We start from the raw sequence: 27542 nt of genomic DNA on the forward strand, positions 1-27542 counted from the left end.
CATGTACAGTAACATCTGGGGTACACTCCAGAAATGCAGCCTACAAGTGTAGGTGTCACCGTCTGCTTCCCTGAGACATTGATGCATTACTTGCTGGACATGCATCATTGCCTGCCTCATGCAGTCCTCTTTCCTAGTATCGGCATAATCACAGAGCTAATCATGCATTATTGCCTGGCACATGAAGTCCCTCTTCCTGGTGTAGGCATGGCTGCATTTCTGCTCCTGAATCACTGCCTGACCTATGAAGACCTCCTTCCTGGTATAGACATGGCTGCATTACTGATCATGCATCACAGACTGAACCATGCAGTCCGGCTTCCTGGTAAAGGCATGGCTGCATGCTGTTCATGCATCACTGCCTGACCAATGCAGTCTTGCTTCTTGGTGTCGGCATGTAATCCTGCTTCCTTGTGTAGGCAAGTCTACATACTGATCATACAGCACTGCCTGACTCATGCAGTCCTGCTTCCTGGTGTAGGCATGGCTGCATGCTGATCATGCATCATTGCCTGACCCATGCAGTCCTGCTTCCTGGTGTAGGCATGGCTGCATGCTGATCATGCGTCACTGCATGACCCATGAAATCCTGCTTCCTGGTGTAGGCATGGCTGCATGCTGACCATGCAGCACAGCCTCACCCATGCAATCCTGCTTCCTGGTGTAGGCATGGCTGCATGCTGACCATGCAGCACGGCCTCACCCATGCAATCCTGCTTCCTGGTGTAGGCATGCAATCCTGCTTCCTGGTGTAGGCATGGCTACATACTGATCATGCAGCACTGCCTGACTCATGCAGTCCTGCTTCCTGGTGTAGGCATGGCTGCATGCTGATCATGCATCACTGCCTGACCCATGCAGTCCTGCTTCCTGGTGTAGGCATGGCTGCATGCTGATCATGCGTCACTGCATGACCCATGAAATCCTGCTTCCTGGTGTAGGCATGGCTGCATGCTGACCATGCAGCACGGCCTCACCCATGCAATCCTGCTTCCGGGTGTAGGCATGGCTGCATGCTGACCATGCAGCACGGCCTCACCCATGCAATCCTGCTTCCTGGTGTAGGCATGCAGTCCTGCTTCCTGGTGTAGGCAAGGCTACATACTGATCATGCAGCACTGCCTGACCCATGCAGTCCTGCTTCCTGGTGTAGGCATCGCTGCATGCTGATCATGCGTCACTGCATGACCCATGCACTCCTGCTTCCTGGTGTAGGCATGGCTGCATGCTGACCATGCAGCACTGCCTCACCCATGCAATCCTGCTTCCTGGTGTAGGCATGGCTGCATTGCTGATCATGCATCAAAGCCTAACCCACGCAGTCCTGGTCCATATTGGCATAATCACACCGCTGGCCATGCACCATTCCATGCTGCATGCGGCTTGTATAGAGAGCTCAGTATTCCCTGTGAGTGCCCTGTCGTGAAGCCCACGTCGTGCCCTCGCACGTGACTGGACGTCTCTGCGTTCATTGGTATGCAACACAAGTGTCTAATTCATATATCCGGCACTGCAGCAAATGTGAGTGAGGTTGGAAATCAGCCAGACCAGCTCCTGCCAGGCCCACGAATCTGTGTGTGGAGTGTGGGGAAAAGTGGAAGCTGAGTTTGCTTCATCTCGCATGCATGCCCTCAACACAGTCACTGCTCGCTCCTGTCCCCGGACAATCGCTTACAGAACCCTATGTTTTTACAGGTACACCCACACACAAGAGGCGTAACAGGAGGGCCTGAACCTAATGTATTTGGGCCCACCGCAGTGACATTAACATCTCTAAATGCCCACAGCGCTGTTGTTACAGATTTTGGGTGGGCCTTGTCCTCTCAGGCCCTGTCGACGCCTCTGCCACACGCCCGCAGTTCAAAATATGTCTCCTAAGCATGGGAACTGAAGTTCACTCGACTGGCAATCCTACGGAATTGGGGTTTGTCTGCCAGCCACACAACTTTCCAAGGATTTGGTGAGGGCCGGCCCCTAAAATCTGGCGCGGTGCCCTTTCCTTCATTTCTTGCCCTGGCTCAGTGGTGCCACCAAGAGGAAATGCGAGAACTCTCCTTTGAGTTTAGGGGTGGGAGAAAGCCGATAATTACATGAAAACAAAGCCATGCTCAATTCAGTTGTCGATGGAAAGTTGGACGGCAGCAGAGAGAGACAGCATGTCATTTGCCAAGGGTCACACAATGTTGGTAATGTGGGGAATTCAGTTCTCCTCTTTACAAATTATGAAACTCTACCTACAAGTGTTTGACCCAAATATGCGTTGCCATGTAAGACAAACTTACCAACCTCTGAATCGGAGATTAACTGGGCATTGGGTAGACCTGATTGGCACGAGTTGGTTTGATTAAACTGGGGACAGGATCCAACATACACGTTGGAGGCCCATCCCCCAGGCAATCGCCACGCGCACCAAAATGTGCAGCCTAGCGTTTGTTTGATTTCTCTGTGAAACATCCGGGGCTCTTGAGTGAAACTGACAATACATAAGGGGCAATGGAAAACTAGTGAAGAGGTTAGCACAGCAGAGAATACATGTCCTTCAAATGCAGTGCAGTAAAAGAGGTCTATTCAAATATTAGACATGTAGAGGGCAATGCCAAATGCAATGAGGAAACAAGCCGTGAACTAAGATTTGTGATTGGAGAAAATATGCTGAGACAAAACATACTTTTGCATTTGAAAAGAAAAAAGAACCACTCCTGCAAACGGTTTTTCTCGGATGAAAAGGCAGTGCATACTTGCAGCTTGAAACCCATTGAATTCTGCTCCCCGGGCTTGTCTTCTCAAGGAGAGAATGGCCCTGCAGGGGAGGCCGGCACTGGAAGCAGGCAATCCCTGCATAAGAGACATAAAGTACGAGCAGATCCAGGTGTCCTGCTAGATCTGGCGCCCCGGGAACCTAAGTCTGGCTGCAAAAACTAGGACAAAAATGCTCACTCTTATAAAGTCCCATTCATGCCATAAGACCCTGGGGGAATTGCCCCCCAAGCCCTATATTATGACCACCCTAGCCAGCCACGTGGCACGAAGAACACCTTGGGAATGATCGCAATGGTTAGTCCCGTGAGGGCACATGGAGGTTTTCAGTTTGCCGCAATAGCTATTCTTCTGCAAAATTAATAGACAAGCAAACAGTGCAAACGTAGGCAGTAAAGCTCTGTAAAATCTGTGAAAACCCAGAACGGCAGTCTTTTAAACATCTACTGTTGTTCTGTGAAGGCACAGCAGAAGCCAGACAACACTTCTTCAGTACATTCGCTCATTCCGCTCTATACTTTTCACAAGAATCCTGGTGGGAAAGACTAATTGGTGGTCAATCACAGGAAATCACAGTGATACGTGTGCTGGAGAGCTGCAACATTGAGTCATAGCCTGGAAATCAGGGAAAACTTTGAAACTGTTATTATGCTGGACAGCTGAATTTGCTCTGGAAAATGACTCAGAACTTTGCTCAAAATCACTGCAAGTGTTTGCCCGACCGATAGCAAAAGGAGATGATATGTTATCAGGGTATTGTCTTCTCCTGTTTTGGGTGGGAAAGTATTTTCTTTTAACTTTGAATTGGAATGCATGTATATTTTATTTTGTTTTACATAATGTTTTTCAGTATGATATTATGAAAGCTGTGGATACATGATGAAATAGTTGTAAAAGGTTAATGTTAATCATATACAACAATAAAACATTTACAAAAAAGTTTTAACAGCAGTGGGAGCACCTCCACTGAGAACGAACATAGTGTAAATAAACTGTTCCATGAAATATCTTGCACTCAGGAGGGTCTACTACCACGTTTCAGCTCACGGCACGCTTCACAGAGGAGAACTATCCATTTGCATATCAGTCTTTGTCCCACCCAGAAGGGCAGTCCAGCACTGACATGCTAGGAAAAATTTTTTCTCTCTCTCTCTCTCTCTCTCTCTCTCTCCCTCTCTCTCTCTCTCCTTCTCTCTCTCTCCCTCTCAGATACGGACACATTCACACAAGTGCACAGTCCCTGATACATTCTATCACAAAATCGGAAACCCCCTCGGGCATGCCCTCACAATCTCTGTGCCTCACACACTCTGTCACACACATATACCCTTATGCACATGTGTACACTACCTCTCCCGGGCTCGTTGATGCCCAGACATTTTCTTTTTTTATCTTGGTTGCGTCTTATGGTGGTCTTGTGGACTTGTTGGCAGGCGTCCTTGTTGCTCTCAGGATGTGAGTTGTGTTTCGTCCACTTCTCTGACCGTCCCAATACCATTTGTCAACTCTTGCAACCCCATCTCGAGTGACTAGTTCCTTGATCTACGATCCGGTGGCAGACCCTTTGGATCACCGCTTTGTGCAGGAGTTTAAGAAAGTCCATAATAAATAAATCCCTCACCTCTGGTATCTTTCCAGAAGCCTTTAAAATAGCGCATGTCAAACCACTTCTGAAAAAGGCATCCCTTGACCCCCTTGAGCCTAACAACTATCGGCCGATTTCCAACACCTGATTCTTGTTGAAACTCATTAACCGGGCTGCGTACTCTCAGCTCAGCCACTTTGTGGAAAGCAGCAACCTACTCGACCCTGCTCAATCAGGCTTCAGACCGCGCCATGGAACAGAAACCACTCTGATCCCGATCTGGGATGATCTCAGGTTCTTGGCGGACTGTGAGGGCTGCGCAGCGCTGATTCTCCTTGATTTGTCAGCCGGCTTTAACACCGTTAACCATTCTATCCTCCTCGACCATCTGCACTCCCTTGGAATCTGAGGCTCGGCACTCAAATGGACTGCCTCATTCCTCAACAGGAAACAAACCGCTTTCCTCTCCCCTTTTCTCTCAACCGCGCCCACTGTGAACACTGGTGTACCACAAGGTGACTGCCTCTCTGCTCTCCTTTTCAACCTCTATCTGACAACGCAACCAGGGATTATTCACACACACAAACTCACCTGCTACAACTACGCTGATGATACCCAAGTTATCCTGAGATTTCCCAAAACAAGCCTCAACCCATGACCCGACCCTTGAAGCTTGCCTCAGACATTGACCAATGGATGACAAGAAACCACCTCCTTCTGAACCCTGATGAAACTGAGATCATGGTGAGCGGAAACTCCGCCCTTCTCCCGCAACCGCAGAATGCAGTCTGAGACCAACCACCTGACTGCACACATTCAACTGATCTCTCAGTATCTCCACACCTGGTGTTAGGATGCCGCCACTATCACGCAAATCACACCGGCTGCACACATACTGTGTGCGCTCAAGCACTGTTCTACCCTACCCTACCCTACTCTCTTGACTGACCTGGACTGCAGTATCCACGGGCCTTCAACCTACAAGCGCTTTGAGATCATTCCAATGATATATAGGGCGCTATATACATGCCAAATAACAATAACAATAACAATAACATGCATTGACTTACACACTCCCTCTAACTCACACACAGACATTCACACATAAATCAAACGGAATAAAAATGTACATTGGAGGGATTTCATTGAGTGAATCGTGAGCAGTGGATGTTCTTTCTAATGTTCTGTGGAGTGAGTCTGGCACTGGTTGTCATCTTTGTTGTAAAGTGATGCAGTGTGAGGTCGCTGTAACAAAGCACCCTAAGGTCGCAAACCTTGTGGGAAGGGAAAAGAAGTTCAAGGGAAATGAATAAGTGTAAGGGTCATTTGAGGAGCATTAGGAGATGGGAGATAAATTACCTCTGTTTTAGATGAGTTGGTCATGAGGGAGGGGTCGGACAGAGAGATATAACAGGTAAAGAGAAGGGGGGCAAGAACAGTGAGGCATAGTGGCAGTGGTCGAAGTGAGTGGGAGCGGTCGGGAGCTGTGCTCCTCTACTTTTTTAAAATTAGGTTTTACTGTTCCTATAATTTTATTTAAAAAAGAAACCGTTTCGGAATGGTTTGGTTTTAAAATAAAAGTGAACAAAGAAGTTAAAACGTGCACTTTCAGTGCACTACACTGTACGTTCCCTTTAACAGCAGGTGCATGTGTTTGGGGGTTTGTATTGTATGTGGGGGGGCGTGATGATGGGGTTTGTGGGGAGTGGAAGCAGGCCAGCAGGGCACATAGTTCCACTGCTTTCTTTTGTATACTTCGATCACTGCATAGTGGGAAAAGAGAAGGGGGCAAGAACAGAGAGGTATGTGGGTAAAAAAGAAGGGGTGTCAAGGAGAGAGAGGTATTGTGGGTAAAGATAACGGTGGCAGGAACAGAAAGGTATAGCAGGAAAAGAGAAGGGTGTCAAGAAGAGAGGCGCATAGCGCATAAAGAGAAGGGGTTCCAAGAACAGAAAGGTAAAGCAGGTAAAGAGAATGTGTCCAAGAACAAAGAGGCATAGCGGGTAAAGCAAAGGGGTTTCAAGAACAGAGAGATATAGCGGTTAAAGAGAAAGGGGCCAAGAATAGAGAAATATAGTGGGAAAAGAGAAGGGGGCAAGAACAGTGAGGCATAATGGGTTAAAAGGTGGAGTGCCAAGAACAGAGAGGCAGAGCGGGTAAAGAGAGTGTGTCCAAGAACAAAGAGGTATAGTAGGTAAAAAGGAAAAGGGCCTAGAACAGAGAGGTATAGCCGGTAAAGAGGAGGGTGCCAGGAACAGAAAGGTATAACAGGAAAAGAGAGGGGGGCAAGAACAGAGAGGTATAGCGGGTAAAGAGAAAGGGGCAAGAACAGAGAGGTATAGCGGGTAAAGAGAAGGGGGCTAGAACAAAGAGGTATAGCGGGTAAAGAGAAGGGGGCAAGAACAGAGAGGCATAGCGGGTAAAGAGAAGGGGCAAGAACAGAGAGAGATAGTGGGTAAAGAGAACGGGGCAAGAACAGAGAGGTAAATCGGGTAAAGAGAAAGGGCAAGAACAGAGAGGCATTGCGGGTAAAGAGAAAGGGCAAGAACAGAGAGGGATAGTGGGTAAAGAGAAGGGGCAAGAACAGAGAGGGATAGTGGGTAAAGAGAGGGGGGCAAGAACAGAGAGGTATAGCGGGTAAAGAGAAAGGGCAAGAACAGAGAGGCGTAGCAGGTAAAGAGAAGGGGGCAAGAACAGAGCAGTATAGGGAGTAAAGAGAAGGGAACTAAGAACAGAGAGGTATAGTGGGTAAAGAGAAGGGGGCAAGAAGAGAGAGGCATAGCGGGTAAAGAGAAGAGAACCAAGAACAGAGGGGTAGAGCGGGTAAAGAGAAAGGGGCAAGAACAGAGAGGCGTAGCAGGTAAAGAGAAGGGGGCAAGAACAGAGCAGTATAGGGAGTAAAGAGAAGGGAACTAAGAACAGAGAGGTATAGTGGGTAAAGAGAAGGGGGCAAGAACAGAGAGGCAGAGCGGGTAAAGAGAGTGTGCCCAAGAACAAAGAGGTATAGTAGGTAAAAAGGAAAAGGGCCTAGAACAGAGAGGTATAGCCGGTAAAGAGGAGGGTGCCAGGAACAGAAAGGTATAACAGGAAAAGAGAGGGGGGCAAGAACAGAGAGGTATAGCGGGTAAAGAGAAAGGGGCAAGAACAGAGAGGTATAGCGGGTAAAGAGAAGGGGGCTAGAACAAAGAGGTATAGCGGGTAAAGAGAAGGGGGCAAGAACAGAGAGGCATAGCGGGTAAAGAGAAGGGGCAAGAACAGAGAGAGATAGTGGGTAAAGAGAACGGGGCAAGAACAGAGAGGTAAATCGGGTAAAGAGAAAGGGCAAGAACAGAGAGGCATTGCGGGTAAAGAGAAAGGGCAAGAACAGAGAGGGATAGTGGGTAAAGAGAAGGGGCAAGAACAGAGAGGGATAGTGGGTAAAGAGAGGGGGGCAAGAACAGAGAGGTATAGCGGTTAAAGAGAAAGGGCAAGAACAGAGAGGCGTAGCAGGTAAAGAGAAGGGGGCAAGAACAGAGCAGTATAGGGAGTAAAGAGAAGGGAACTAAGAACAGAGAGGTATAGTGGGTAAAGAGAAGGGGGCAAGAAGAGAGAGGCATAGCGGGTAAAGAGAAGAGAACCAAGAACAGAGGGGTAGAGCGGGTAAAGAGAAAGGGGCAAGAACAGAGAGGCGTAGCAGGTAAAGAGAAGGGGGCAAGAACAGAGCAGTATAGGGAGTAAAGAGAAGGGAACTAAGAACAGAGAGGTATAGTGGGTAAAGAGAAGGGGGCAAGAAGAGAGAGGCATAGCGGGTAAAGAGAAGAGAACCAAGAACAGAGGGGTAGAGCGGGTAAAGAGAAAGGGGCAAGAACAGAGAGGCGTAGCAGGTAAAGAGAAGGGGGCAAGAACAGAGCAGTATAGGGAGTAAAGAGAAGGGAACTAAGAACAGAGAGGTATAGTGGGTAAAGAGAAAGGGGCAAGAAGAGAGAGGCATAGCGGGTAAAGAGAAGAGAACCAAGAACAGAGAGGCATAGGAGGTTAAGAGAAAGGGGCAGGAACAGAGAGGCGTAGCGGGTAAAGAGAAGGGGGCAAGAACAGAGCGGTATAGCGGGTAAAGAGAATGGGGCAAGAACAGAGAGGCATAGTGGGTAAAGAGAATGGGGCAAGAACAAAGAGGCATAGCGGTTAAAGAGAAGGGGGCAAGAACAGAGAGGTATAGTGGGTAAAGAGAAGGAGGCAAGAACAGAGAGGTATAGTGGGTAAAGAGAAGGAGGCAAGAACAGAGAGGTAGAGCGGGTAAAGAGAAGGGGGCCAAGAACAGAGAGGCATAGCGGTAAAGATAAGGGGGCAAGGACAGAGAGGTACAGTGGGTAAAGCGAAGGGGACAAGAACAGAGAGGTAGAGCGGGTAAAGAGAAGGGGGCCAAGAACAGAGAGGCATAGCGGGTAAAGAGATGGGAACCAAGAACAGAGAGGTAGAGCGGGTAAAGAGAAGGGGGCCAAGAACAGAGAGGTATAGCCACTAAAGAGACGGGGACCAAGAACAGTGAGGCACAGTGGGTAAAGGGAAGGGGGGCAAGAACAGAGAGGTTTAGCGGGTAAAGAGAAGGGTTCTAAGAACAGAGAGGCATAGCCGGTAAAGAGAAGGGGGCAAGAACAGAGAGGTAGAGCGGGTAAAGAGAAGGGAACCAAGAACAGAGAGGTATTGCGGGTAAAGAGAAGGGGGCAAGGACAGAGAGGTATAGTGGGTAAAGAGAAGGGGGAAAGAACAGAGAGGTATAGTGGGTAAAAAGAAGGGGGCAAGAACAGAGCGGTATAGCGGGTAAAGAGAAGGCAACTAAGAACAGAGAGGTATAGCGGGTAAAGAGGAGGGGGCAAGGACAGAGAGGTATAGTGGGTAAAGAGAAGGGGGAAAGAACAGAGAGGTATAGTGGGTAAAAAGAAGGAGGCAAGAACAGAGAGGTAGAACGGGTAAAGAGAAGGGAACCAAGAACAGAGAGGTATAGTGGGTAAAGAGAAGTGGGCAAGGACAGAAAGGTATAGTGGGTAAAGAGAAGGGGGCTAAAACAGAGAGGTATAATGGGTAAAGAGAAGGAGGCAAGAACAGAGAGGCATAGCGGGTAAAGAGAAGGGGGCAAGAACAGAGAGGCATAGCAGTTAAAGAGAAGGGGGCAAGGACAGAGAGGTATAGTGGGTAAAGAGAAGGGGGCAAGAACAGAGAGGTATAGTGGGTAAAGAGAAGGAGGCAAGAACAGAGAGGTATAGTGGGTAAAGAGAAGGAGGCAAGAACAGAGAGGTATAGCGGGTAAAGAGAAGGGGGCAAGGATAGAGAGGTAGAGCGGGTAAAGAGAAGGGGGCCAAGAACAGAGAGGCATAGCCACTAAAGAGACGGGGACCAAGAACAGTGAGGCACAGTGGGTGAAGGGAAGGGGGGCAAGAACAGAGAGGCATAGCGGGTAAAGAGAAGGGGGCAAGAACAGAGAGGCATAGCAGTTAAAGAGAAGGGGGCAAGGACAGAGAGGTATAGTGGGTAAAGAGAAGGGGGCAAGAACAGAGAGGTATAGTGGGTAAAGAGAAGGAGGCAAGAACAGAGAGGTATAGTGGGTAAAGAGAAGGAGGCAAGAACAGAGAGGCATAGCCTGTAAAGGGAAGGAGCCTAAGAATAGAGAAGTATAGCAGGTAAAGAGAAGAGAACCAAGAACAGAGAGGTATAGCATAAAAAGAGAATGGGGGCAAGAACAGGGGGATATAGTGGGTAAAACGAAGGGATGCCAAGAACAGAGGGGCGTAGCAGGCAAAGAGAATGGAGCCAAGAATAGAGAGGTATAGCGGGTAAAGAGATGGGGGCCAAGAAAAGAGAGGTATAGCGGGTAAAGAAATGGGGGCCAAGAACAGAGAGGTATAGCGGGTAAAGAGATGGGGGCCAAGAACAGAGAGGTATAGCAGGTAAAGAGAAGGAGGGCAAGTACACGAAGATAAGCTGGGTTAAGAACAGGCAGCCAAGAGCAGATCTCCGAGAGACTCCAATAGTTAGTGGAGTGACATTGGACAATAATGTATTTCAGGAGATGGAGAAGGATTGGGCTGAGGAGTGCGAGGCCATCAAGTTGATTAATTACTCTCTTATAGAGAGGAGAGAGGAATGATCAGAATGTACAGCGGCTGAAGAGGGATCAAGGAGAATGTGTTCAGTGTGTGGGAGCTGGAGCAGGGCACAGGTTCAATCGGTTGGTTTTTAGAACCTGGACTAGATGAGGAACCCAGGCCCTCAAATGTGAACAACCCTATCATGGGTTGACAACTCCTTTCCATATATATAACATTTATTTGCTAGAACAAATCTTTAGCGATTCAACAAAACATGTTAATTTGAATTACAATACAGAAACACACAATTCATCAATTGAGTAAACATCTGTAAATTCAAAAATGATGTTACATGATATTATAGAATCTCTCTTGACATTTTAGACAGTCCTTTAGGATAAAAATAATGTAATGTGTGATGTTTCCTATGTAACTTTCCATCCTATCACAATGCATTTTGGATGTAAAATCCTTCTTCAGGTGAGACTGTCTCCCTGTAATAGGTTTTTCTGAAGGACTGCCTACAATGTTAGGAGAGATTGTATCATATCATTTTGCATAATTTCTGAATTTTGAGATGCTTACTCTTTTGATGAATTGTATGTTTCTGCATTGTATTACAAATTAAAAAATGTTGATTGACTAAAGATGTGTACTTGCTAATAAATGCTATGCATATCAAAAGGAGATGTCAAGCCTTGTTAGGTTGGTTCCCATTAGGTTGCCTGCTTTCCTCGTCTAGTTCACGTGTGCACAATGTGTTTCTTCCAGACATGCAACCATCTCTTTCCACAGAATGGTTCTCCTCTTTGTAGCTCTTCCATTGTTCTTCACGTCATACCTAACAAGCTGCATGCCTGTGTCAATGACTACTGGCAGGTGGTTTTATCATGTAACTTATTATAAATGTATTAGTCTCTAAAGAACAGTCATGAAAACGAGAGAGCATTTTGTCAGGCTCCCTTCACATTGATTTCTGCTACTCGTGGTTATGATGTTGTGTTCAATGCTGTAATAACACTCTTTGTTTTTGCTTAAAGTTTTCCTACACAGTACATGTTTTGCATAGTATTAGTTTCGTGGATGTGGGAGAAATTGATCCAGGTCAGACTATCAGGTGCCTACTTCTTACTCCATCCCTAGACGTGTGCACACTGCTCACACCACGGCCCCGCTGGCAATGGGGTCACACAAAAAACGTGTCTTCTTCCAATAGTAAAGTCACACGCCCCCAAACAACCACACACGCAGAAGTCACACGCCCCCACACACATCACAGTCATCACATACATACACCTCACGAGCACACTTACATACGCACACATCACACTTATCAAACACACTCCTAGCACACATACTACACGCAGCAGACTGCTCACGCATGCACACACCACATACACACACCAAACACATATGCACGAGCGCACACCTACATACACACATGCACACTACTCTCTTCAGCCAGGTAACGAATCCCACCTGAACGAAAAGACATAGCAGTTAGGGAAATGGATCAATTTCCAGGGTGTCATCTTGACTCAGAATAGTAAACTCGCTGACAGTCGGTCATTACCTCTCAACGAATCCACGACCGCGAGAGATGGGGAACGTGGGAGGGAGCGCAGAAACGCAGAAAGGAAAGGATTGGAAAAAAAAGGTTACACGTTTGGAAAGAAGCTCCCTGAGATGTGTGCCCTGAAATGCACTCACCTGATCGAACCACAGTGAAGAGGGATGAGCAACTATGCCGAGTACTCTTTAATCATCCAAAATAGTGTAAATGGTAAAAATGGGACACGTGTGGTGTGTACATGGGCTGCAGCACAAACGACAAGGTTTCAACCTGAGTTTCAAAGAAAATATGGGCGGTAGGCGGATTTGAAAGAAAATTATACAACATATGCAAAGAATTGCGTCTGTTTCGCTTTACGGCACTCGTCGTGCTTCCGCGGTGCGTCTGAGAGCCTGCCAGAAAAGCAGTACAGAGCTTAATTGGGGGGCGGGATTTAACCACATAAGGGAAGGCAATTTACTTTATAAAACAAGCCTTTTGTTTTTCTTGGGGTCGCACCCCCAGAATGGAGAATGCTGCATTCTCGCATGCTGCCACTGCATGCGACACTCAGCATGTTAAATCACAAAACAGTTACCAAATGCAAAAGGCAGGCCTTTCAAAATGCCAGTTGGGTGTAGAGTGCAGGATTAAACCTAAAAAGTCCATCCCAGCGTCCTTGCTTCATATAACACAAGGGTTTCAGTGTGCAAAAGGCTGGCCGTTCTTATTATTTTGCACCAAGCACCTTCCGGTTTGGAGCCCTTGTTGCAGATTAGTTTGAGCTAATCAATTGATGGCCTAAGGTGTCATCCTGACCGTTGCGTTAACTTGTATGTCTTTCAAGGGATCCACTGATGGGCTGTAACCTGTGATCCTCTGCAACCTGCCCATAGGTCACACTACTTGCCAGAACCGGAGTTTCTGCTTCGACGTGCCTTTCTGTAGTGTGTAACTTGTGATCCTCTGCAACCTGCCCATAGGTCACACTACTTGCCAGAACCGGAGTTTGTGCTTCGACGTGCCTTTCTCTAGTGTATAGCCTGTGATCCTCTGCAACCTGCCCATACGTCACACTACTTTCCAGAACCGGAGTTTCTGCTTCGACGTGCCTTTCTCTAGTGTGTAACCTGTGATCCTCTGCAACCTGCCCATAGGTCACACTACTTGCCAGAACCGGAGTTTGTGCTTCGACGTGCCTTTCTCTAGTGTGTAACCTGTGATCCTCCGCAACCTGCCAATAGTCACACTACTTGCCAGAACCAGAGTTCTGCTTCGACGTGCCTTTCTTAAGTGTGTAACTTGTGATCCTCTGCAACCTGCCCATAGGTCACACTACTTGCCAGAACCGGAGTTTCTGCTTCAACGTGACTTTCTGTAGTGTGTAACTTGTGATCCTCTGCAACCTGCCCATAGGTCACACTACTTGCCAGAACCAGAGTTCTTCTTCGACGTGCCTTTCTCTAGTGTGTAACCTGTAATCCTCTGCAACTTGCCCATAGGTCAAACTACTTCCAGAACCGGAGTTTCTGCTTCGACGTGCCTTTCTCGAGTGTGTAACCTGTGATCCTCTGCAACTTGCCCATAGGTCACACTACTTCCAGAAGCAGAGTTCTGCTTCGACGTGCCTTTCTCGAGTGTGTAACCTGAAATCCTCTGCAACCTGCCCATAGGTCACACTACTTGCCAGAAGCAGAGTTTCTGCTTCAACGTGCCTTTCTCTAGTGTGTAACCTGTGATCCTCTGCAACCTGCCCATAGGTCACACTACTTGCCAGAAGCAGAGTTTCTGCTTCGACGTGCCTTTCTCTAGTGTGTAACCTGTGATCCTCTGCAACCTGCCCATAGGTCACGCTACTTGCCAGAACCAGAGTTTCTGCTTCGACGTGCCTTTCTCTAGTGTGTAACCTGTGATCCTCTGCAACCTGCCCATAGGTCACACTACTTGCCAGAAGCAGAGTTTCTGCTTCAACGTGCCTTTCTCTAGTGTGTAACCTGTGATCCTCTGCAACCTGCCCATAGGTCACACTACTTGCCAGAACCAGAGTTCTGCTTCGACAGGCCTTTCTCTAGTGTGTAACCTGTGATCCTCTGCAACCTGCCCATAGGTCATACTACTTGCCAGAACCAGAGTTCTGCTTCGACGTGCCTTTCTCCATCTAGCGGCCACGGTAAGAGCATCTGGAAAAACCTAATTTAGACACTGGGTTTTCTCTGGTCTGTGCCAAGACCTTCAAGTCTAGTTTCTTGCAAATATGCTTAATCTGGTTACCAGAGAGGTGTGCTCCTGCCCGTGCCGTAAACCCTCAATCTCAGATTTTTGAGTAGCGGTTGCCTGACTGAATTCAAGTGCAAAACTGCTGCCCTGCCACTGCACCAATCATGATGGTGCCGGAAAGATCCTACGGCTTAAAAAAGGCACAGTCGGAGGATGGGTGTTTTCCGTGGCAGGACCTCGGCTTTGGAACACTCTGCCCTGGATTGGAGGCTTACTTACATTACATTACATTAGATTACATTACATTACATTTGTTATGCGCACTATTGACCCTCGGGCATAAAGGCGCCGACTACAGAGAAGGACAAAACAACACCAAGAAGACAACCATAAAGAGAGAGGTCCAGGAAGCCATGAATGAGAATTCTCTCAGATTCCCAGTATTAAGACGGCACAGTTGGAAGAATCCAAATTTTTTAGGGATATCAAGCGAATAAGAGGGTCTTCAATTCCTTCTTAAAAGAGAGGAGGGAGGAGTGGCTCCTCAGACTTATAGGAAGGTTGTTCCACAGAGAAGGGGCCTTCACATTGAATGCCCCCTTTTCCGCCTTTGAAGTCTTACATCTTGGCTGTGTGATCAGATTTAGAGAACCTGATCGCGGAGATCTTTGATTACACTTTTCTTTTATGTGCTGTTGTAAGTACGCTGGCATTATTTGGAGCCGGCATTTAAAGACTATAACTAGCACTCTAAAGTTAATCCTGGATTCAATAGGAAGCCAGTGCAAAGAACGTCTGGCCTCTGTTACGTGACTATGCCTGGGGAGTCTGAGTACTACTCTGACCGCCCAGTTCTGGGCAACCTGTAGTCTGTGCAATTCGCGTTGACTGATGCCCAGCAGGAGACTGCAACAATAATCCAACTTAGCGCTGATTATTGCCCTAGCTATTGTCCTAGCGCTTTCTTGCGAGATCATGGGCCTCAAGTGAGCCAAGAATTTGATGTAATAAACTACGCCCGTCACCACAGATGAAACATGAGCATTCATGCTTAGTGTCGGATCCAGTATTACTCCTAGTATTTTAGTTTTTCATAAAGTAGAAATAATGTCATCTCCTTATTTAAATGCGCTATATGCTTGATTTAAGTTATTAATCGCCTTAGAGCTGCCTACTATCAGCAGCTCTGTTTTATTGCGATTCAGAGCTAGGAAGTTATCAAGCATCCACTTTTCAATCAGAATGAATACTCTGTTAACCTCCGACTCATCATTTTTATGATGTCCCGTTGAATTAATGACACATTGTGTGTTGTCTGCATAATTGGAAAACACAACCCCCTCCTCCTGTAACATAAAGAAGAAAGGGGCCATGAACAAATTGTACAGACATGGGGACAAGCTTGCCCCTTGTGGTACCCCATAAAGATTTGAAAGTGGGGTAGCTTTGGCAGTAGCTGAGCAAACTCTGCTTGTTCTGTGTTCTAAAAATGAAGCGATCCACGTAGCTGCTGAGTCAGAGAATATTCCTAGGCTACACCTCCTGTAGCCTAGGAATAAGGATTGAGTGTTCAATTAAATCAAAATCCGCTGATTGATCTAATGAGATGACAAACCACTTCCATCCATTTCCCCCATTAATTTAGTTTTCAACTCCAGAAGAGAGGTTTCCGTCCCATATTTCTTGCTAAAGCCCGACTGATTTGGATGGAGGATGGGATAAAGATCCAAATGCTCTGCAAGTTGGCAATAAGCCACTCTATCCAAAATCTTGAGTAGGAAAGGCGTGTTGGAAGGGTATCAGGTAATATTATCCCAATATATATGGTCGCCGTAAATAATATTGCCGGGAAAAGGTTGCAGCGATATTATATGGGTGACCATATATGTGGGGACAGGGGCAAAAAAAAAATAATTAAAAAAAAAAGTTTGGGGGTTGCGGGCGTGTCCCCACATGTTCCATGCAATAATGTCACCACACAAAAACGGCCATTTTTCGGCGATATTTTTGCATGGCGATATTTTTGTGGTGAAATTATTACATGAAACCGTTGGAAATGGGTCGGAAATTAAGTGGATTGTCCATTGCCAATCCCGTTTTTTTTTTTGAATGGGGGTGACCATAGTTGCTTTTAACTCATCTGGTACACTACCTTCCTTCAAAGAAGCGTTTATAAAAATACAAACTGCTTTGATGAGCCGTGGTGGACATGTTTTTATTATCATAGAAGAGCAAGCGTCTCCTCTACACTGTGATGGTTTCATATGCTCAATAGTTTTTATCAGTTCACTTTCTGTAATCGGGTGAAAGTTGAACTGAGGAATTAACGGGTCAAGGATGAACCCTTCATTTGCTTCCTTGCTTCCTGATGAATTATCTTAAATTCCGTAAGGCTCTAAAGATCTTTCTGTGCCCACACTGATTGGTATGGCTCCCCCTCTTTTGTACGCTGCACTACTCTTTCTGGCAAACCCTTGTGATGTTGTAGTGTCTGGTGCCATATTGTAGCCAGGTCATTAGGAGACACGCAGACACTGGTATATATAAATATGAAGACTCTTTATTGTTACACGGTTCAGTTATAGAAATGGGAGTAGGGAGCTAGTATGAGTGCATCCATCTCAGTTGCTCTCCCATCCTGTCTGTCTCCAGCTGCCACTGCTGGGACCTTATCACACCGCAAGATTCCAGCCCAGGGAAACATTCCTAGACTTGCTCTGATACACCAATGCAAGTGCATACCACAGAGGGTCAGTAATAGCGCCAAGACTCTTCCGGGTACTATATGCGCTATATTAAGCTTCTCTAACATAACATAACAGTGATTACAAAGTTCCCCCTACATTCCATATGCCATCCCATGCACCATTTGTGTGGTGCGGTCTCTAGGATTAAACGCCCACTTGTGTTTTCCTCTTCCAATCTACCTGTAGAAAGAGCTGGAAAGACTGTTATGCTTCAAACCTGAACGTTATCATGTGAAAAGGAGTTTTCGGCTGTCAAGTCAATAAACTCCACCGCTCTTCTGGCACAGGGGTTGGTGGTACAGCATTGCCCCTAGTTGGTTCCTGTTTGGTCAGTACTATAGTTCCTATGAAGAGGGGGTGCACCTACTCTGGGGTATACTAATGGGGGACAAAGAAATCCCACATTCCGAAGGAAACCTCTGGCACTCAAATCGATGCCAGTACTCACATTCTAACAAAACACGGGCTAGGGAAGACATTGGCACAATATGCCATGCAGATTCTGTGACACGGAAACCTTTGGAATCTTCAAGGCCTACGAATGACGATGATATCCCCTTGTTCCCTTCCCGCCTTGAAGCCCTTTGAAGCACTTCACTTGTGTATAAGCGCTTTACAAATAAACAATTACCATTATGGATCAACCCAGTGGCACCAGGTGGGCAACAACGCATTGTCTTTATAAGTTACTGGTGTATCCTCTCTCATAGAAAACACAGCAAATCCACCTGCCAAGGGCACACTACAGGCTTCATGTTTCAGTATAAAGATACTTCCACAGGCGATCCATTGCACAAACGGACCATCAACCCCATACACCCTTCCCCCCTCATACTCTCTGGAGGGCTAGATACTCAACTGTGTTATGCCAGTGAGTTATGCTCCTGCATTCGAGGCCAACACACCCTCGCTTGGGGGGAAACCAACGATGTCTACATACCCCCACCCCAGTGCTACGCTGCCCCCTGGTCACAGCTGCTACAAAAGTGTCATGATAGACTTTCAGACCGTTTAGTCCCTATAACGTGCTGGGCTAGTTACGTGGACGTGTTAGCACAGCCAGGGTTGGATTGGCCCCTTGGCCGGGCCGAAATCATCCCTGGGGACTGGTTTCTGGCCATGCCTGGGCCGTTTTGGAAGAAAAAAAATGACATTTTTTTTCTAAAAGCCTTTCAGTACCAACGCAGGCTGGGCTATATTGTACGCATATTTGTTCTATAAAAAAGTGCTTAAGCGTAAGTGCTATACAAGAACTTATTATCATTTGGCCTTGGACGCACATCTGCTTGGATTCACAGTAATGTAGTGTACTTAGGAACACTGCTATTTGATGCCACTTCCTGTTTTGTCAAGGGATGAAAGGTTGTGTTTCATCGCTTTCCGGGATGTCACTTTGGGGTGGGGTCAAATGGCATCACTTCCGGTGATGTCATCAGAGGTCAAGGGTTGTGAGGCGAGGGGTGAGCCACTTTTTTGAGGCGAGTGGTGGAACTCTTTTTTTTGGGTGACTGGGCCTATTTCTTTTCCCAGTCCGACCCTGAGCAAAGCAGGGCATATTGTCCAACCTCCCCCCCCCAATCCCATTCCACTGAGCCCACCTTCTCCTCTGAGGATTATAGTGAGCAGGTTGTGGTCTCTAATCTCAGGTCGTCTCCCTGCTCCCCTACCCTCAGCCCCAAGTGATCCCCCATATATTGGTGCTGGGAATGGAAATGAACCCCGTGCAAAGTCCTCAAAGGAGTAAGCTTCCCCTGCCAGCATTAAAGTATTGAGGCGAGGCTTTCCCAGGCATGGAGCCACAAGATCAAGGCACCCCATCTGATGTTTACCTTGCCACAAGCAAGACAAAACAAGGTCACTTCCACACTGTCTAAAGCACCGCTTTCTCACACTTCTATTACCCCAGGACCCCACATTCTACCTCTGATAATGAGTGGTAGAAGTGTACCGAAAGAAATAGTGCAACGGTGGTCGCGGCAGGGCCGGGGCAGGCGGAAGCAAAGTGCACACGTGACAAGGTGTTTCAGCTGGAGTATTGCAACAGTCCCAGTGACTAGTATCTAAGGATCCCATAGCAACTTTACACTTGCACAGGGGCATGCATGGACCCATCCTCTGTATAGAATGGTGAATATGATCGTAAAAAGTAGAGGAATGGTAAAGAGAAGTAGTGGAACACCGCTCCCGACTGTTCCCTCTCACATCGATCACTGCTGATAATCATCAAAGATAGCACAGCCTAAAAAGTCACCTTGACCCTCACGCGGTGTGCAAATATCCCACTTTTTGGAAATCGATAATGTGCGCTGTGGTGGCTGAAAGTGAAGAGGCATTCATCTGTTGCCCGGATTTGCTGAAGTCCATGAGAGAGACTGAATAATTGAGGCTAGTTCTTGTGGTTCTTCCTTGAAGAACATTTTTCCAATAAAGGGTGACATTTTGCATTTTGCAGCTACCATTTCGTAAGAACTGGATAAAAAGCCATACAATTTACAATCTGTTCTGTGGGGGAACACATGCACACCTCCAACAGTTGCCAGGCCACCAACAGTACACCAGAGTCTTTTGCAGTATGTTTGCATGCTGGCTGTGGCTAAACAAAAAATCATGTGGCCAGACTTACCAAACTATGCCAGCACTGCCACTGTAAAAAATAACATTTTCATGATTCTAGTGCCTCGCAGTATATGGCAGCATTTCCTGGTAAAACCTTTTCTAATTTAGATGGTGCTTAACCATTCTTGAGGCTTGTCGACACAATATGGCATGCAGTGTTGCTTTACTTTCATGCTGCTGGTGCACAACAATATATGGTAGCATTGTCCTTTGAACTCCATTTTAATTCTGCCATGTTCAACCACACATGCCACTGTTTCCCTGTAGAACAGGTTTTTATGTATACTGTCCCGAAGCAGAATGTAGAGTCTGCCGGCACAATATGCCTGACAGTGATATCCCCTTTTCAGGGTGCCAATAGATAACAGTATGTGCCAGAATTGCCCCACAAAGCACATTTCCATTACGCTAGTGCCCAAGAATACAAACCAGCATTGCCCTGTAAAACATAATGTTTATAATGTTAGCGGCATGATATGAGTGTCAACAATGTATTCCAGTATTGACCTGTAAAACATATTTTTATGCTGCCTGTGCCCATAAATATATGCCAGCATTGCCCTTTTAAAGCATTTCCTTGTTATACACACACACACACACACCTCTGTCTCAGTCAGTCTTTATTCTTGACGGCAGGTGGCACTATTTGGCAGTGAGGCATCAGCATTACTAAGTGCCTACCATCACCCCTCTATCTCCCTGCTTCTGATTGAGGCCAGTGGTCTGTCAGCATTCTGACCCCACCCGAGCCTGAAGCAGTCAGAGTGAGAGAGGGGTGAAGATATTCAGTTTCCCGTAGGGCTCCATTATTAGGTTCAGAGGAACACCGTGAAGATCAGGACTTCCTTGTCATGGTTCACGGGTTCCCGGTGCCACCCGCCATAGTGCTGCGCATGGCTCAGGTCTGTTTGGCAAGTGCCCCAGCCCTAGCTCATGCACAGCACCTTGATGAGTGGCCAAGAGCATCTGTGTTTGCATTTGCAAAGAATCTAACTGTTTGTATAGATTTCTTTCACTTTCAAAGACTAGTGCTGTCCCTGCCTGTGCAAAGTACACCATACACAACTTACACAGCTGTGTAGTGTGAGGAGTCAGGAATGAACGTCTCTGACCCTGCTGCAAAAGGATTTTCCCTACCTAAACCAAGCTAAACATCCGACGGCCAACCTTGCCTTACCTTCCGGCCGATTTCGACACATTAGACCACAAGGCGCTCACGGGCACCATACATCGGCTCATGGGGATCAGCGACCGTGTCCTACGCTGGTTCAAGTCCTACCTCGCCAACCGGCAGCAGTTCCTTCAGATAGATTCCTCTAGCTCACCAATAGTACCTGTCATCTGTGGCGTCCCGCAGGGTTCCACCCTCTCCCCAGCGATCTTCAGATAGATTCCTCTAGATCGCCAATGCTACCTGTCACCTGTGGAGTCCCGCAGGGTTCCATCCTCTTCCCAGTGATCTTCAACCTATACATGGAGCCGCTGGGAGCCCTCCTAGCTACACACAACATCCACATCCACCAATATGCCGCTATACCTCAAGATCAACTCCATCAAGGACATCCATAGGCTCAAAACCTGCCTCTTGGTGACCCCGTCTTGAATGCTCAGTGCATACTTTAAGCTCAACCCCTTCAAAACCAAATTCCTACACCTTACCAACAACACCGAACACCCAGAAATACAGACCTAGCTATCAACCATGAACTCTGAGGGCTTCACACCCGAGCTCACCTCCTGCGCCAAGTCCCTCTGCACCGCATTGGCAAACACCTCTCCTTCAAGACACAGACAGGTTGGTATCAGCTCTCCCTCCTGTGGCAAGTCAAACCCCTCCTCCTTTTTGATAGCTTTAGATACACAGTTCAAACACTGGTCCTATCCCACCTGGATGAGGACACTGCCCTCCTAGAGGGCCTCTCGTCACCCTCCATTGAGCCTCTGAGATGTGTCCTACACGTGTGCACGCCTCATCAATATGCTCTGCAGATACAACCACATCACCCCGGCACTCACCAACCTTCACTGGCTCCCTCTGCATGCACAAATCACCTTCAAGTCTTGCTGCACCATCTATAAGGCAGTCACCCTCAGGTCACCCAGCTACCTTGCAGAGAAACTCAGCATCTCCAGTAGACAGCACCCCACCACAAGCCAGGCCACATGCAGACTTGAAATCTGCTGCTGCAAAAGGGAAAGGACCAGAAATGAAGCCTTCTCGGCCTACCCCCAAAGATTATGGAACTACCTCCCCATCAGCATCAGACTCGCCCTCACGCTCCTACAAGTCAGAAAAGATCTCAAGACTCACCTCTTCAAGGAGTCTCTCCTCCTCAACATCTAGGCCATCACGTCACGGACCCTATTCTCCCCACCACCCGGTACAGCTATACCACTCCTCTGTGCCCTTCTGTATCCTACTCCCCGCTGTACATTTGTTCTGTTGTTACCTCTGAAAAACGCCCTGTTATGCATCTGTACTGTTGCATACCTCTGTGATGCGCTCCGTTATGCATCTGTACTGTTGCATACCTCTGTGATGCGCTCCGTTATGCATCTGTTCTGTTGCATACCTCTGTGATGCGCTCCGTTATGAACCTGTTCTGTTATATACCTCTTAAAAGCACTCCGTTATGTACCTGTACTGTTGTATACCTCTGAAAAGCGCTCCGTTATGTATCTGTACTGGTGTATACCTCTGAAAAGCACTCCGTTTCGTCTCGAGCTAGGTCCGCGCTCAATAAATACCATCATAATAATTATAATAATCACTTTGGCCATTCCTACCCATTACCTGCCCCTCCCCATCCGAAACCCATTCTCCTGGGATTTATTTGAGCTACCTCTGTCAAACAGAAATATCAAACTTTAGCCTGACAGTGTTCTTTCTAAGCAAGCTGCTGAGTAAATGGCTACTGGTGTAACAAAAATGTCTTTACCAAGTGTGTCACATGCCACCTGATTTCTTTCTTTTCCATGCACTGACGTCTTGTTAAAAACAAGCAACAGCAAAGCCAACAGTTTTGGCTTGAGGTATTAGAAAGACATTTGCCTGGCACTGCCATGATGTGCCAGCTAATCAATCCATGTTCAGCTGTTGTGATCTTATTTACAGGTAGTCCCATGATATCAATACCTAGCAATTGCCTATCCCATACCTAAACAAAAGCCCAAACGGTTGGCTTTGCCAAGGCGTGTTTCTATTCCTCCCCTGGACTCAATGTGGCTTCCCCTGACAGGGGCACAATATGCCATACTGGTGCATAAGAGCACTACACTGGTGACTGGCACAGTATCAGAGGCGTTGCTAAGGGGGGGGTGGGTTAAGGAGGGCTATAGCCCCTGGTCTTTTGGTTGTGGCCCCGGATAGAATCTCAGGAGCTATAACCAAAAGGCTAGCTATCCCCCAGTCCCGACGGTTCCGATATTAGCATCGCCCCGGGTCTTTTCCAGACCTAGCAACACCCCTGCACAGTGTAAAAGGCTATTAACATAACACAACCAAACATAATTTGTAAATTACAGCGTATTAATAATTTAACTCCAGGTAACTATATATCAGGCACATAAACCAACTGGACTATCTCACAGGCACATGCGTGGTTGCTGAGTCTGCTTACTTGTAAGCGTGCACGTGTGTGTGTGTGTGCGCCTACGTGTGTGGGCGTGCGCATACGCGTGTGAGTTTGATACAGTGCCCTAACAGTTGGCCTAGCTGTGAGCAGTCGCGGAAGTGACAGCTTTCAGATGGGCCTAATAACGAGCCTTATTAAATTAAACAGTAGCCAACGCCTGGAGGAGGCCCAGGCGTCACCGACCGCAGCTTGACGTTCGTCCCACAAGCTGTCCACCTCCGGCCCATTACCCGCTAATAGGTGGAGGCAGGCCCGGGCTGCTGCGCCCGCTGAGTGGCAGGAGCTGCTGTTCCTCCACCCTCCCTTCCCAGCATCCCTCAAAGCAGCCGCAGAGGTGACGCGCAGAGAACGCGGGAACTTCTGAGTCTACTGGGGACCTGCCAACAGGATGATGTAGAAAGTGAGAGCCGGGCTCGGCGATTTGCCGGCAGTCGCTGGCATCTGAGAAAGGTCGTGGTGGCAAAGTCAAGCTACATCCTCGTATCGCTCGCCAACCTCCCTGGTCTGTCAGAGGCATCGTTCTGCTGGAGGTTTCCTAATAGGCCAACCAGCTGCTCGTAAGTTCATCGTCTCATAGTCATCTTTTCATTTCAGCCAAACACATGTCTTCCATCCATTGTGCTGTTCGTCCTGCCCTTTTAATGATTTATATTTATGCATTACTACTGAAATGTTGTACAGTGACTGGATTTCCTGGGCCGCTGTAGGGGTGTTTGCCAGGGCTCATCCCTGGCACTTATTTCTGAGCTCCGGTACTTATTTCTGAGCTCTGGCACTCATTTCTGACACAGTTTTATTATGATATGGTGTTTCGGACACCTCATTAGTTTAACTTTCAGTAAGACATAGTCACACAATAAGCCACAACAGTGTGCATTGGCCACCTCCTCTGCGCTGTGCACCTGATGGCCCACGGGGGCAGGTCTGGTTGTCCGTTTTCACGGAAATCTGAGTTGAAAGGTGATTGTTGGGTGCTTGTACTGACCGTGCCCACCCACTGTTCTAGTGAGCAGGCATGACGTTGGCGCAGCTGAGCTGCAGTAATAAACAGCAGCACCTCCACCACCGTGTGGGTCGACAAGAAAGGGGCGGACACCAGCTAGCAGCACCAACACTGCTGATGAGGAGTGTCTGTCATAAGTGGCAACCTATACAAGAGAATATTTCCGCAGTGTTTGTCGGGAAAGTTCAGTAATGGATTTTCCTGGATTAGTCCATCATGTTACCATAGGAGGAAAGCACACCTGCTGTATTTTTCTGTGGATAGATGGCTAACATGTTTCATTGGCCACTTTACAGAGCAGAGCAACATGATATCGACGGAGATGTGTTTAAAGGGGCGCTGATACTCACTCTTATTTCAAGACACAACTCGTGTGTTATGCTAGTGTATGTTATTTGTGTTGGTATGTGCCATGGGCAGTGCATCCGGCACCCACAATAGCCTGTAAGAGTTGCAGCTTTAACCCTAAATATGCTGATTTGGTTGGGGGGGGGGGCATCAGTGTGCGGGAGTTGCCTGCCACGATGCGTCACACATGTGCTAGAAAATGTTTGAACCCCGACCTTTATTCATTTAGAAATGAAGCACTGGCTTTGGGTCATTGCTGCACTTTGGACGTCTAAATGGTGAACCGAGCCTCTGCTGATTTTGGGCCAGATTTCAAAGCAATTCCCCCATCGCGAGAGCTTTGAAAGTCCGGCTCCAAAGTTCTCTGCAGCACACGAGGTCCGTGTTCATAGACCGAGCAGATCAAACACACAACATATGGGCTGACGTTGGAACTTGCAGGGTGAATGCATTTGGGGTTTGATATAGGTACATGTTAAGTGCATCGCGTGGAATATTGGCGGTGGCAGGAGTGGGACCCTTCTCTGAAGTTGGCACCGGAAGTGTTGTATGCCATCCTGATTATTGTGCTTGTTTTTCTTTTAAGTCCCGGTCTCTCATAAGATTGAAAATGTATGGATTAACCTCCAAGCTTTGCCTCACAATAGAGGTGGTGGTATCGCCATTGTGCCACATGCCACTGTCCGCCTACCGTGCATAGGCATGGCCTGGGGTGGCGCGTGCTACCTCCTGGAATCTGATTGGCCAACCCAGGTGCCACCCCATTATCATAAACAATGACGCGGGTGTATGTCTGTGTGCGCTCGCCCGTGCTTCATGCCATCCTTGCATAAGTTAGTGCCCAACTTGAGCCTCTCTGCACCACAGGCCCCCCGTCTCCAGGCCTCCTGCCTCGCTAGTCCTTCTTCTCTTACTGCTGCTATGTCCCTGCCCCCCTCTTACATTTCACCTCCCACCTACTTAGTACCAGGGACCCCATGATTTATACCTATGATTATCCCTTGGTACCTGTCCACTACCAGCCACAGTTTACTGCTTAAATAAATCATTAAATTGTGTTAAAGAGATCTAAAATTGAGCGAAGATGGGTCTAAAAAAACGAACCAGGCATCATCAAACAAAGGGACATTCTGGGAACCTTGTTGCGTGGGATGGTTGGTAATGTCGGACCGCGCGGCCCAGCTGCAGAATCTTGTCTTTTCACTAAGCAGCCCCTTCAATACGAGATCCGTCCTCCCTAAAGTTCACCGACTTGAATGAGAACCCACATGTATGTGAGTTGGAATCAAGAAGAAACTCATAAATATTATACACAGTGAGGTCCATGATCAGATGTGTGTGGCGTCATCTCTAGTGCAGAAAGACAACCCACTGAGTGACTGATTGCGGATGGATTGTGTCTGAGTGAGCTACTAGTGTGATTTGGTAGGCCAAAATAGATCCACTTGCCCAAATTGGATCCTTCACAATGTTCTGCATCCTGTGCCTTGATCTTAGCAGGATTTGAACTCAAGGATCCAGATGCCCACAATCATTGTAACCATATCTGCTTAGAGCCTCCAATAGAGGCATGGATGTGTGGTAGCCATGCCCTTTATGTATTTATTTATGCCATGCTGGAAGCCTGCAGGCATCAGGGCGCCAACAAAACACAAAAGCTCATGTAAGAACGGGACATACATAATAGAGGCATGGATGTGTGGTAGCCATGCCCTTTATATATTTATTTATTTATGCCATGCTGGAAGCCTGCAGGCATCAGGGCGCCAACAAAACACAAAAGCTCATGTAGGAACGGGACATACATAATCAATTCAGGTCGATAAACTGTTAATTCCAATTAAAGTCTACAGGTTATTTGAAGAACAGTGTTTTCAGACGGGCAAAAAAGAGGATAACATTTTTTTTCCAAATGGAGGGAACATGGAAGCAAATTCCACACCTGTGCTGCGCCCTAGTTGAAAGGCTCCACCTAGCCCGGCAGCTCTTTTGAACTTGAGAGAGCAAATCCTTCCCAGGTTGGCTGACATGAAGCCACGCTTCGGACTGTAAAGAAAAATGTGGGACCTCAAGTATATCGGGGTGTTTCCATAAAGACATTTATATATTTGACTGGGAACTGGAGTGTGTGCCTCGCCTTCCCCCTTTTTTTGCATAATGCTATGGGAGTCCCGGGCTCCAGAGGTAGCAGCACCGGGGTTACTGTGCCCCACTCGAGAGAGCCATAATGATGGTTTTTTCCCCTCCCCCCATTTTTGGGAAAGGTTTGTGCTCTTGGAGGAGTGTTGGTTCCTGGTCACCTGAATTGTAAAAATGTTCTCACTACAGCTACCAGAATCCTTTGAGACTGAAAGAGCAACTAATTAGTAACACCTGAAAATAAATACAGCCTCCCTGATGATTGTTTGTGACAAGAAAGCACTTGGAGGATAAGAACAACAGAGCAACTGAACTGCAGCTGATGGGATTCAACCCTGTTCATACTTGTTCATTTTTGGGATTTAACCCAGTTACTTCTTGCATCAGGTATATTTGACTGGGAACTTGAGAGCGCGCCTCGCCTTCCCCCTTTTTTTTTTACACTTATGCACTAGGGTGGCTGTTTTAAAGTGCACACGGGCAACGATAGGTAACCAATGTAGGGATACCTACCCTCCCTGATGAAATATGTTCCTGTCTGGGCATTCCCTTAATAACCCGCACTGCATCATTATGGAGCGTTTGCAATCGATGTAGACACTTTATTTCTGGGTGCAATAAACAGAGTTTCAATAGTCCAGTCGTGAGAGGATGATAGCTCGACCAATGAAGGCGCAGTTCAACTCTGAGATGAATGGCTTGATGTTCCTAAGGAGTCTCAGATAGTAGTTGCAATTACTCAATATATAACTGGTGTCAGTACTGAGTGAGTTGTTGAAAAACACCCTCAAAGTCTTAACTTTTTCGGCTTCTGTAATGGGACAATCTTTGATGCAAAAGCGTTGGTATTCATTCCCCAGTTTTGCTCTTGCCCCTGGGTT

At 47.3% G+C, this 27542-nt stretch overlaps 1 protein-coding gene across 3 annotated transcripts in view; it reads left to right on the top strand.

The window, feature by feature from the left end:
• LOC138566230 (G-protein coupled receptor 22-like) overlaps window positions 1–27542 on the top strand; it is a 1714615-nt gene that overhangs the window by 452977 nt on the left and 1234096 nt on the right. The window contains exon 1 of one of the 3 annotated variants that reach the window (XM_069643295.1): window positions 23317–23728. The exons of the other annotated variants lie outside the window; for them this stretch is intronic. The gene's annotated coding sequence lies outside the window, so the exon portion shown is untranslated. Of the gene's footprint in view, window positions 1–23316; window positions 23729–27542 lie in introns of those variants that run through there. 3 annotated transcript variants of the gene reach the window in all.

This window comes from Ambystoma mexicanum, chromosome 2p, assembly GCF_040938575.1.
Source record: "Ambystoma mexicanum isolate Mex_15411 chromosome 2p, UKY_AmexF1_1, whole genome shotgun sequence".
Classification (NCBI taxonomy): domain Eukaryota; kingdom Metazoa; phylum Chordata; class Amphibia; order Caudata; family Ambystomatidae; genus Ambystoma; species Ambystoma mexicanum.